The following is a 12600-nucleotide window of genomic DNA, read 5'->3' on the forward strand; positions in this document are numbered from 1 at the left end:
GAGGATAAGCTCTGCAGAAGTGTCTCATGGAGCCATCTAAACCTGCCTGAATACCAGCTGCAACGCTGGCAGAGCTGAGAGTGACCATTTGTTTTCTAGCTTTTTGATGTTGCTCCATTTTTCAGTGAAGTGTTTGTCATATGAACAAGTAGGGGCTTATAGTTGTTGTTTACTGACCACGTTTTCAATATGTGACATTGCAATCTGTTAGGAATGAAGTCTGTTACCTGAAATACAGAATTCCACTCCTCCCCTCTTCCCTCCAGGGAAAAAAAAGAGGGACAACGAATGAGCTGTGATCTTCCCCTCCTTCTCTCAGACAGAATGCCATTTTTTAAACATTGTGAACTATTTATAAAATGGCAGTTTCACTGTAGGTTAACTCTGACACGTGGGTGAACTTGATGATTCATGCTCATGAGAAAGGCATGTAGTCTCCCATGAGCTTTGAAAATGAGAGGCCAGTACAGGACTAAAAATTGATTAAACGCTTGACAAATAAAATCATCTAGGTTCTGTCATGTGGCTGCTAGAATAACAGTAATGCTGATCTAATCCCATTCTTGGTTGTCACAAAATGAACCTAATTAGACAGAAGCTTTAGAGGTGTTAAAAAAGGGACTGGTTCCAAAGCCCATCTGTCTTTGTGTTTTTGTCAAGTGTTTACTGTACTTACTACTGGTTTATTGAGCCTCGTAATTCTACTTTTGATTTTCCAGATAGTTTAACTCCTGGCTATGTAAGTTATCTGAGAACACCAGCTGCAAATGGAGCATAGAAGAAATACGAAAACACCAGGGAAACTTTAGGAGAATTAAATTAAAATAAAGTATTAGTTGTATTTGTGGGAGCATATATAGAAATCACAAGATGCTCTCACACAATTTAACTTGTTTTGTCTTCTAACAGCTAAGATTAATAAAGAAGTCACAAGTTTGGGACGTCCTATAAAAAAGCTGCTAGAATTACTTGGATTAATGATCTGCCTTTTTCTTATATTCAGCCTTGTTCAATGTCCAGTACCTCAGAGAACAGGAAATTTACCTCCCTCTGAAAATTTTTCCCTTCTTCTAAAGGAGACAGGATGAATCCCTGATTTTTCCAGTGATTCACTGCCATGGTGTCCCAACTCAAAGACGTGCAACATTTGTGTTACCAATGGGGCGAGTTGGCCACCTGCCAGGAGTTTGTCACTTAAATTTGTGTACCCATTTTATGCATTAAAAAAAGAAAGCCAGAACTGAATGGCTGCAGCCGTCGTGTTTGCCCGTGCTTGCGTTGTGTCTCTTAAAGAGCAGCCTCTAGTTTGAGTTCACCAGCAATAAAAATCAGTGCGCTGCCGCCTCATCCCACAGGCCATGGGAGGGAGACGACGTATCTGACATACAGGAATTGCTCTGTCACAGGGAGCATGTGAACTGTATTTTAAATATCTCACTCCCAGAAGATTAATTTTCAGAGCAGCATAGTGTTGCTGGCTAGCAGTGCTAACGATGGCCAGCGCTATGAATCTGCTCTTAAATCCAGCCACAGTATGTTTTTGATGGCTTCCTATATGAACACAAGGAAGCACCTTGCACTTGTGAGAAAGGAAAGCTGTGCCAAGCTGACGTGTGTGGCTACCCACAAAAAGGAAGCCCTGTTATAGTTGGAAATAATTTCAGAAAGATCTCAACAGATTAATTGGAATAAGGAAGAATCAACTGGGCGTAGTTAGCAAGAGAGTAGTCCAGGATGAGAAAGCTGGAAGGTGGGATTTTTTCCAATTTTTTTTTTTTTTTTTAAAACAACAACAATTACAGTGCCCTAACTTGTTAGTTCTTAACCAATGATAAAATTATGTTAACAGCTCCAGGTTCTTTGTGGTTTTCTTAATATGGGAACTTAGCAAAATGTGCTGTTAAATGCGTTTTGGAGCTAATGAGCTGATTGAATACCTCTTTGCCAATTTAAAATGTAACAATGTGAATAATGTATAGTGAATTCAGGCCTTAAAGTTTAATTCTAATAAAAATAAAATAGAATTGTTTTCCTCTGCAAGCATAAGCTACTGATCACCCAGAATGCCAATGTGTGTTTTTATTTTTCTTGGTAAATTACTTAATGTAGAGATTGCTTAAAAATTGCCAGATGGGAAGTGCTATGTAAATACTAAGTAATACTATTTTTTTTCTAATAGCTTTCTCTGGGTGGAGTTCTCTCAGGCATCTGACAGCAAATGTGGACAGAGATCTGGACTGAGGTGTGTACTGTCCAGCTCTGTGCTCCCATGCTTTGCAGGCTGGGACTGGAGCACCCGTTACCATTTCTTGAATTCAAACACAAAGTTTCTCCTTTCAGTGATACCCTCCTGAGTTATATTTTCTTTCTAGAAGTGTGGGGGTTTTTTCCTCATATGGCTGTAGCAGTGATGACACAGTTTTGGCATGACTTGCAGAAACTTGGCTAAGATGAAAGCCTCTGTAGAGGTATGATAGGGTTCAGTCTGGTGCTGTTTGGGTGGCCAGAGCATGCTGTGTCAGGGAGGAGGTTCTTGTCCTGCTAGTTATGATGAATTAAATGCTTGTGTTTTGTTTTAGCTTGATTGTTCTTCATGCAAGGCTTTCACACACTTAGTCCCAGTGGTGTGTATGAAGGTCACTTGCCTGTTCAGATGTCATTTGCATGCTGCTTCCAAACTGCAGGTGATATTTATGTCATTGTTCTGGTTCCGTGTAAAAAGGGGTTCAGGGCAGGACCCACAGGGAACAGAACTGTGTACTCGCCTCTCACCCCCCCCTAGAGAGAGAGAGAGACACTTTGGAAAAAAAATGAAGTATATTGTTCAACAAGGAACAGAAAACGAAAAAGGGAGGTAAGGAAAATAATATATACAAAGATTAGGGGAATAATACAAGAAATAAAATATAAAAACCCCTCAGAAATGGTTCCAGGGTCCCACGGAGTGAAAGGAGAACTTTCCTCTCCAAGCTCCAAGGCAGGAGTGAAACAAGAAACCACTCCCTGCCTCTTATCAGAGTGTGTGTGGGAAGGGGAGGGAATACAATGGTTCACCACCAGCCGCGGTCCTCCCAGTTGCTGGAAGGTCATGACCCCATTGCAAGCCTCAAACCACAACAGTCATATTTGGGGAACTGCTGGCTCAGATTGATACTTCTCTTATTATTGTTACAGCTTCAGAAAAGAAACGTGTCCTTACTTTGTGCATCTCCTGTCTCTTTTTGTTGTCTCTCCTCAGCAGCTGGCCCATTGTAACCACATTTTGCAAAGGAAATTGAAGCTGTTAGGGGGATAGTGAGTTGCAATAATCTTGAAAATAAGGAATTTTCATTGTACGTGAGAGAGTCCATGGTGTATGTTAGCTTCAGTCAAAGCACAGACAAGAAGCTGAGTTCTGCTTCTGCTCTGTCTCAGTCCATTATATTGTTTGAGAGGGTTTGATGGGATCCCAGTGGTGAAGTTAAGACACAAATAAGGTCAGATGTTGTTCACCCAACAATCTTTATTTAAGAATGTCTCTCAGTGGTAGGAAAGAACCAGAGAAGGGGAAGAGAATGTGAGAGGTAGCAGAATAACGAAGAGATGCAAGAAGTAGTTACCACCATGGATCCACACACATCCTGTTGGTCCAGTTCCTCAGCTGGTGGGAGGATGTTCCAGCTGTGATACTTCATCCTCGACCTTTTAACCTCACACGCTCCTCCTCTTTGCTCGAATTGCTGTTTGAGTTCCTAGAACCTGTTACCACAGGCTCCTTCTCCCTGTTACACAACCAGTTATTCTGTCCATGTGCTCTGCCATGTTGCTTGGGGTCTTCAGGGGTCCCAGCCATCCTTACTTCCTCGCTCACGAGCCTTCATCAGGCTGTCCTGTCTCTAACCCCCACGCCTGGGGCATGCTCGGTGTCGATGGTTGTATGACCCTTACCTGCGAGCAGATGCTGTGGCCTTCACATCCCGTGTGCTTGCTTCTTTCTTCACGGTTATGGGTCTTCAAGCTGCCACAGCAACACTTGTACAGTTCTTGCTGAAGCACAAGCTGTCCATGCCTTAAGGTTATGGCTAAGGCAAAAAAAAATGTTGAGGCATTTCACTAGGATTGTTGGACTCTCCCATGCTCATCATGGAGTTCCTTGTTTCTCGTGGACTCTCTTTTCTAACGCTCTGAGTCTGGCCTCTGATCTCAGCTAACCAAGACAAACATAATGAATTAAGATGTGTTCCGTTGGTCTGTTACTTTCATATTCCTTATAAAATTAAGGACACTTCTAAAGATTGTCTGACTGGGGATTTTGGGGGCGTCTCAATGTTGGGGTTTTTCCTTTCTTATGGTGAAAGTGGGTCCTGAATTCCTTGCTTGTGAACCAACTTTAAGGGCAATGCCTGCCCCGTTTTCTTTTAACTTCAGCACACAGTGGTGTGCTTTCTCATCACATGAAGACATTTTTCTGTACCTAAAATATGTATGCAGTTTTTTATTTTGGGAACTGTTTCTTAAAAGAAGTAGGAATTCAAAAGTGGCATGAAAATAGATATTTTTTCATAGATCAGCATGTTGTTTCCCTATTCATGCTTAGATGCTGCCTTGTTTGTACTGAGGGTAGCAGCCCCCTGCTGCTACTGCTTATGTCTGTCCTCAGATCAAGGAAGCCATCAGGCAGCCTGGCTTTTTTGTAACGTTACTCTTTCCTTGAGGTGTTAATAACTTTGTTGGCTGGGAAAGCCACCTTTGATCTTATCTGTGCTTCAGAAAGTTTGCTGAGAAAAGAGTGATTATATAGGGATTGCTTAAGCTTATTTTCTCAGATGAAAAAGGATGTCTCCCCAGTGTATGTGCCGTATCTGATATCCCTTAATTGGCAGAGAGAGGGCGAATTATCTTTCTGCTTAATGACTTTTATCATGATTTACACTAAGCCCCCATCCTGTTATTACGGCAACGTGAAAGGACCTGGAAGGAAGTGTAAATTCAACATGTAGCTTATATTTATATTAAGTGTGAGGTTGTAAAGGAAAGTTGACACAGGAGTTGGGCCCTGAAGATTTTCGTGGCTAATTGTTTGTTAGATGTCTTCTGCAGAGGCTGGTGCAGTTTCTTTGTGGCCTGTGCTTCAGAAGGTTTATGCAAGGTAGAAAGAGGCTTGTGGGTGGTGGAAAATTCCCTTTCAGCCTAAGTTAGCTGTGCGTGCTCCTGGGCGGCTGCTGTGGGGAAGGTTTTAGAAGGAAATGATCCTATTAGCAGCAAAGCCTGCAGTGCTTGTGCTGGCGAGCACCGAGTGCCTCGCTCCTGGAGGAGAAGTGAGCTCAGCTCCTGCTGATGTTGTGCAGCTGCCTTTGGTGCTGCCTTGTATAAATCTCTCTATTTTTATGCTTTTAATGCAATTGTCTGCAGCTGAGCTGTTGTCTTGCTTTCCTGTGTGTGGCAGTAGCCCGAGGTGCCTCATCTCGTCACCACCAGAGCAGCTTTGAAAGGCCTGCAGCCTGTTTTGCTATGCAGTAGGTGTTTCCCATGTGAAGTGAGCAGCATGCCTTCAGCCATGCAGCTGGTGACAGCAGGCTGCTGTCAGCACAGAACTGGTGCTCTTTGGGGCTAGCTACTGTAGAATAATATTTCCCTTTTAATCCAGGCAGGAGTGAAAGGGAGAAAGGGTATGTGTTTGCTTTGAGCCGTAAAAAAGAACTGCACTGACAGAAATTCCAGACTGGTAAACCCAGGCAAGGCAATGTCTAGGGGAGCAATGCTAAAAAAAAAATTACAGGCCATTGGTTTAAAGTCCCCTGGAGATGCTGGACTCCATGTCAAAGGAAAGCTGCTGAAGCTTTATGGGAGATATTAGAGGAGCAATGTGCTCCCCCATACGGTGTATGTGCATGCCAGAGGAGCAGCTGCTGGTGGGACAGTATTCACATGGCAGGCTGAAAGCATGAAGCATCTGCTGCGAGTGTGTGCAGAGCAAGAAGGAAAGGGGGTGGGGGGAAAGTGGAAAGGAAGTAGTGAAAAAACAATCCTGCAGGTTGCACACCTGGAAATGCAGTACCTAGCTGGCAGAAATATGTTGATGTGTACAAGTCATTTCTAAGCCATTTGGGGGACAAAAGCAAATCTGCAGGTAGGAGGGTAAACATGGACCACAGGGCATCAGTACATGGTCTGGAAAGCAATTTAATTTTGAGGACCTAGCCAAGACTCTCAGTCGTGCCTAAGTAAATGGATCTCATCTAGGAAAAATGTATGGCTATGCTGGAAGCATACAAGGAGAAGGAAAAACTCTAGTGGAATAACTAGCTCTTTCAACAGCTATGTATTACGTGCCTACTGTGATTTCAGAAGTAGGAACATTTTGTCTTGTAGATATTTTTTTACTGCTGTGTACAGCCTTTGTGTTTTATTCTTTCCCATGTCCTAAGAAGCCTTTGGGTGATACACCACAGTATGACCTATTATTCTTCTCCTGTCAGAAGGCTGGAAGAGGGTGTAGGAAATACAAAATGTTCCCCATAATTTGAGGAACACAGAGAGAAAATTTAGGGAGTTGTTATCAATCATGGATGACTTATGACTGTGAAACCACAACTGCATGAGTTACTTCTCCAATGTTTCATGTGCTGGTCAGGAATTCACTTAGGAAAAACTATTGCTGTTCTCTGTTCTGAATTGGGCATCTTTGTTCTTCTGTTTTAAACAGCTTATAGTAAGGTTTTACAGCAAGTAAAATTTGAAATCTGCCATACCACAAAGCTTCACTTTGGATCCACCTATTTGACTTTCATTCTTCTGTAAGCCTTGTTGTGTTAAGGGTGAGGGTGTGACATTTGCCTGCCAGAGCCCCAGGGGCTTGCACTGGAGCAGTTTCACAAAGAGAAAAAGTAGGTTTAAGAATTTTGTCTCAAGGCTCCATTAAGGGCTTGCACTGAGAGTCCTGCAAAGGACCTTCACTGAGACAGTTTAAAAGTTAAAACCAGTTAGGTTTGGTTTATTAAAGCAACAGATACACAATAGGTTTGGAATTGCCTTTGATAAATGCTCTAAGTGCAAAAGGGAAATGGATCTTAAGTTAGTAATTCCTGGGTAACACCCAATAAAGTCAGGAGGGCAAGTCTTTGTGATAGCACTAATACATAATGGCAGTGCTGGGAAAGGGACACTGCTGTGAAGGTGCAGTTCTTACCAGGAGGGTGTCTCTGTCGTGGTTGGAGGAGGAGGAGTACAGCCCATCCACCATCTCTGCTAGACCTTCCATCTTCTCCCTTGTCCACTGCCTCCAGAGAGAGAGTCCTCTTGGGAATTTTTATTCTTTAATATCTTGATCCTGGCTGTCCCTGCCTTCTAGGTGGCATTCAGCGTGATGTGGGTGGAGAGCTGAGTAACAGCCATATGTTTAGCATGTACTCCATTAGGTTCATGACCACATTTAGGGGTGTACACTTGCCATGTTAATTAGGTAAAGGTCTTTGCTCAGACACTAGAGCCAAAATCTATCTCAAAGCTGTTTGCTTTTGCTCTTTTAGCCGAAACAGGACTGTCTTATCTTCACAAGACTCCCTCCTTCAGCCGTTTGGTGTGCCAGCTCAGCAGCTCTGCACCCCCAGAGATAGCACAAGAATCTTGCTGTCACAGACATCTTAACTTTTCTCCTGAAGCTCACTAAAGTAGCCATGTTCCTGTCTCACAGCAAGCTGGGCTGTTCTAAAAGCATTTTCTAGAGTACGAGTTGACTCTGCACTTAATTTCCTCGTTTTCTGACTGTTCATTGCAGTGCTGCACTTGTGATGTACTTGTGAAAAGGCAACAAGCAAGAAGACTCAGCAAACACTCTGAAGAGAACAGGACTCTAAAGCAGACCTTTATTTGTATTCCTCTGTCCACTTCAAAAGCTTCTTTAATCTGCCAGTATGTTTTCCTTTTATTAGCTTTTCAGACTAGCTCCATGCTGTAAAACCCATCAGGCTATGATTAAAATTATGGATTTAGAAATGTGTGAGAGGAAAGGGATTAGGCACAGATTTGCAGCAAGAAAGCAAGCAGCAGCACGAGGAAGGGGCTTCCACACCCCCTTTCACAGTTCCACACCATTCAGTCCTTTTTGTATGCTCCTGTTTGGTTGCTTTTATGACCTAAGTTCTCAGTCTTTTGGCTAAGGTCAAGTGTGGTGTAGGTGGGTTTCCTGTTGGTGTCTTGGTTGCATGGGCACCAGGATAGGTTCTCAGAAGCTAGACCTTTGTCCACTGAACTGCATAGCAAAGATGGAGCAAAGGTGGTGTTCCCTTGCTTTCTAAGCAGTGGCAGTATGCTCCACAGCTCCCCTTGACTATTGGATAACATAAACGTAATTCAAGTTTTCTGGAAGCCAACCAATGATAATAGTGTTTTAATTGGGTTTTAATCTCAGCACAGCTCTGCTCTCATGTTTGTGTGAAAGCAAGGTAATTTGTAATTGAGTTTTGTGAGTTTAGGGTTGACTTATTAGGTTTTTGGAAATGCCATGCTGGTAGAAAACACCTTTTGTGTATTACTGCCATTTCCATGTAAGGGTCTATCATATGATTGCTTGCCAGTCAGAGAAAAATCATTAGATGGGGATACTCTATTGTAAACAGCTTACTAATGGATTTGGGGCTTAAAATACAGCATGCTAGATTAGTTTTGTGCACTCTCTCCTATTCTGAAGTAGAATTGGTAGAGTTTTCCTACTTTCCATTATTTTGAGGCCTCTTTGCAGCTTCTAGTTGGAACTGTTTCACATGTAAACATTTTGCATTGGAGAGTATGTAACTGAACTAGAGGTAGACCAGAAGGACAATGTGAAGGTTTTAATGAAGAACTGTAAGCCAGCAGCATAACATGGCTGTAAGAAAGCTGCCCCCTGATTCTGCACACATCCAGCTAAATATTGCCAATAATGGCCAATAAATATGAATATAGTCACTAAGGCTGTGGAGAGGCCTTGCCTTAATCATGTTTCCAGTTCCCATCAGTTGTGAACTAGGTGCATCTAGAGATGCAGAGCAGGGCTGCTGATGTTCGGGCTGAACAAAGAGCCCACCTCCCAGGCAGTGAGCAGAACTTTTGTAGCCTAAGACAGAAGAAAGGGGTATAACTGCTATCTAAACCTGTACTGAGGAAAATGGGGTGGAGAAGGTCATATCCAGATAGGAGGGGAGTTGGAAGATGATACAGTCACAGACACAAACCAGTCTGAGCTGGCCAAGAGCCAGATGAGGCTGGAAATTGGGAGGAGGTTTCCTACCATGAGACTCAGTTGTCATTTTGGTGTGTATAAGGGAAGCAAAATAATACCAGCTACTACACCACTGTTAAAGCAGCAGAAGCCTTGACTTCATGTCCTAGCTGATCCTTCAGGTTCCATCTCTTCTTTCAGACTGGTGAGCTGTGGCTGTGAGGATGGTGGAGCAGGGCTGGTGTGTGAGTGCTGGGTGATGTGACTGAGAAGAGGAGGAGCAGCAGAGGCAGGTGGGGGCCAATCTCACTCTGCCACATACAGCTAGCCTTGTCTTGTATGCCAACAGATGGGCTCTATCTGGGGAGCTGTTGCCATCTCCTGCCTCGGTATCTTCTTCAGGGCACATTAATCGTATTTGGAGATGACGGAAGAAATGTCAAATTTTGTTAGGAGCCAGGAGCACAGAGTTAATTCCATCAGTTTGGTTTTTCAGCGGAAATCTTACGGTGCTTCCCCCTGCCCATGTTTCACTTGAATGTCAGACACAAACAGAATTGACTTGGTAGAAAACAAGAGGCAAGGTAAACAGTATCATGGACTAATTTCATTTAAAGCTTTTGGGATCCCTGGCCCCTCTGCCTTCCTAATCCCAGGGAGAGGCTGGGCAGCACACCGAAACTAGAGTTCTGTTCCAAGTCCAGCTGCCCCAGCCCGAAGTGGCCAGACTGACTCTGCTGTCAGGTGGCACTGCACACAGATGTCTGTGAGGTGGTGCTGCTCAGGAGGACCTCTACAAGCCATTACTGCTGCAGGCTCTGCAGATCCCACTCAAACAGGTATTGCCTCCTGAAAATGAATCACAAAGCTTCAATCTCACTCCTTTTCCCCATCCCTGAAGGGGAGAATCACAAGTGCTTTCTGCAGAGGGGAGCTGCCATCATCAGATGTGAAGAAGCTGTTGCTGGAGGGGATAACATACCAAATAAGCTTTATTGATGATGGTGCCCTATAAACAAAATTTTTCTGTGAGGCTGAGGCTACTGAAGATATTTGTAACATGTTCAGGGAAAGTGAAGAGTTACTGTAAGAGATAGAGCACGAATAAAATATTAATGGCTATATGATCAGCAGTTACATGTAAAAGACAATTGTAATCTCTGGGTTCAATCGTGCAAAGTGAACCTAGCATGTTAACTGCCAGTGCCTTTGGCTAGTGCACCTTACACTGAATACTGTCAGGAGCTTGATTTCATGCATTGTTTTAACTTTGCTCAACATTTGCACAAACAGAGGTGTGGGTGTTTGCAGTTGGTGCAGGAACCGAACAGTCCAGACTGAGCAATACTTTCATTAGCCACCTCAAACTTTAACGTGGACCTGAGGGCTTTCTTTGGTACGTATTCTGAAACATGCTGAGTCTGCTGGGCACTTTACTTGAGCTGAAGGCACAGAAAGATTGAGTGTAGTCTCTGCTCTACCTGAGAGGGCAGGAATGGGTGAGGGTCAGGGAGCCTGGGGTTTCATGAGGTTGCTTTGAGTTCTGCTTTAACACCTGTGTTATCTGAAGTGAGTTCTGCACATGTGACTGGATCCTAGAGCACCTTGTCTTCAACTTGGAGGAGCTTAAAAGAGGGGGAGGGGTCCTGGCTGGAGCAGCGTTTTGAAGAAGTGAGATGCCTGTGATCCTGCTTCATTATTGCTTGCAGAAGATAGAAGGTGGGTACTGAGAGAGAAGAGAACTGCATGAAGAAGAAAGATCTTACAATCTGCTAGCAGTTGCCACAAAGATTTGCGTGATGCTAATTTTGTCACCTAACCCTGACTTCTCACAAGTGACATCACTGGTTTTAGGTTCCTCATTCTCTAACCACAGGCCCTGGGATATGACTTGGCACGAGCCCTGTTTGCTCACAGCTACAACTGAAGCCAGTCAGGGCTCTAGTCTGAATATGCTATTGAACCAGGTTTTAGGTGCCTCTGCTGACACTCCAAAACAAGTGGGTATTTTTTCCTTAGATCTTCAGTACATCAGATCTACACTTATAAAACAGGGTTAATACATGTTCCTTCACCTCACAGTCATTTTTGGAAAATAATTACTGGCTGGAAAACTCTACAGAAATGGGAAATATGGAGGTTTTCTCAGTCCTGCTCTGGGCAGTGTTATGTAAACATGACCTGATGGGCAAAATGAAGTGTGGGGAAACTGCCCAGCCACGGAGGAGAACTAGGCATAACACATAGAAGTGAGGGGACAAGTTAGGGAGCCAGGACTAGCAGGCAGATTTCACTAGAGGCCAGGCCAGCTGGTATTGATGCTGGCTGTGGGGCAATGAAGTCACGGCCTGTCCCGTGCGTGTTGTGATGCAAGTTTTAGCACGGGTAAGGGATGTGCAAGTGAAATGAAGCTGAGGACTGGCTACTCCTTTGCCTTTCTGATCCAAATGCCTTGCTCCCGGGGCTTGAGAACTGAGCTCCTCAGCTGAACATGAGCACCTGACGTGTCCTCCTAAGAAACCTCTTGAGTGTGGATGTAGCTTCCTCAGTGGCCTCATCTCTGCAGATAGGCTCCTGTTGGGACTCATCTCTTGCTAGGCTGAATAAAGCCCTAGGATCTCTGTAAATTCACATCTGTTTAGAACACTATAGTGTTACTGACCTTCTGACTGTGGCTTTGCAGACTTGACACTCAAGGCTGACGTTGGGGAGAAGAGGATTGGTACGGGTAAGGATGCACACAAACAGACCTGGTGTGTTTCTTAAGGGACAGTCACACTAGTTCATTCTGGTCATGCGTACGTGAAGAGCATGTGCCAAAACCACAGCAGAGAAATCCATTCATCTCAATCTTAATTCCAGGAAGAGATTGTCTGTGTGATTCTGTTCTGGTACACGCATTAATGCACTGCACAGGTCTTCATATCCTGCACAAGTTTTCCTTGCAGATGCTTGGGGCAGGAGGGTGATGTGAGTGCAAGACTGCTGCCAGTCATCAGCAGAAAACCATGGAGACCTCCCTGATGATGGGGGAGAACAGGCTGATGATAATGAATGAGGATCTAGTGAGTGGCAGCCTCCCCTCTGTCCCTTGGCCAACAAAGATTGCACAGCACATGCCCTGGGAATCCATTTTCAGGCTCATAAAGTACAAGGTGGCTGTCAGCTTAGGAACAGGCTGGAAGCTTAGGAAATGCAGGCTGAGTGAAGGAACACAAAGATGGATTAGAAGCTGGCCAAACTGCTGGACTGAAAGGTAATAATCAATGGCTCGATGTCCAGGTGGCACAGCGTAGCAGTGTCCCAGGGTCAATACAAGGGTCAGGGTTGTTCAAGGTGTTCATCACTGATCTCAGATGATGAGCCAAAGTGCATCTGCAGCTGTTTGGCAGATGGCATTGAATTGTGTGTTGGGCAGGAGA

This window comes from Merops nubicus, unplaced genomic scaffold, assembly GCF_000691845.1.
Source record: "Merops nubicus isolate BGI_N331 unplaced genomic scaffold, ASM69184v1 scaffold16610, whole genome shotgun sequence".
NCBI lineage: Eukaryota > Metazoa > Chordata > Aves > Coraciiformes > Meropidae > Merops > Merops nubicus.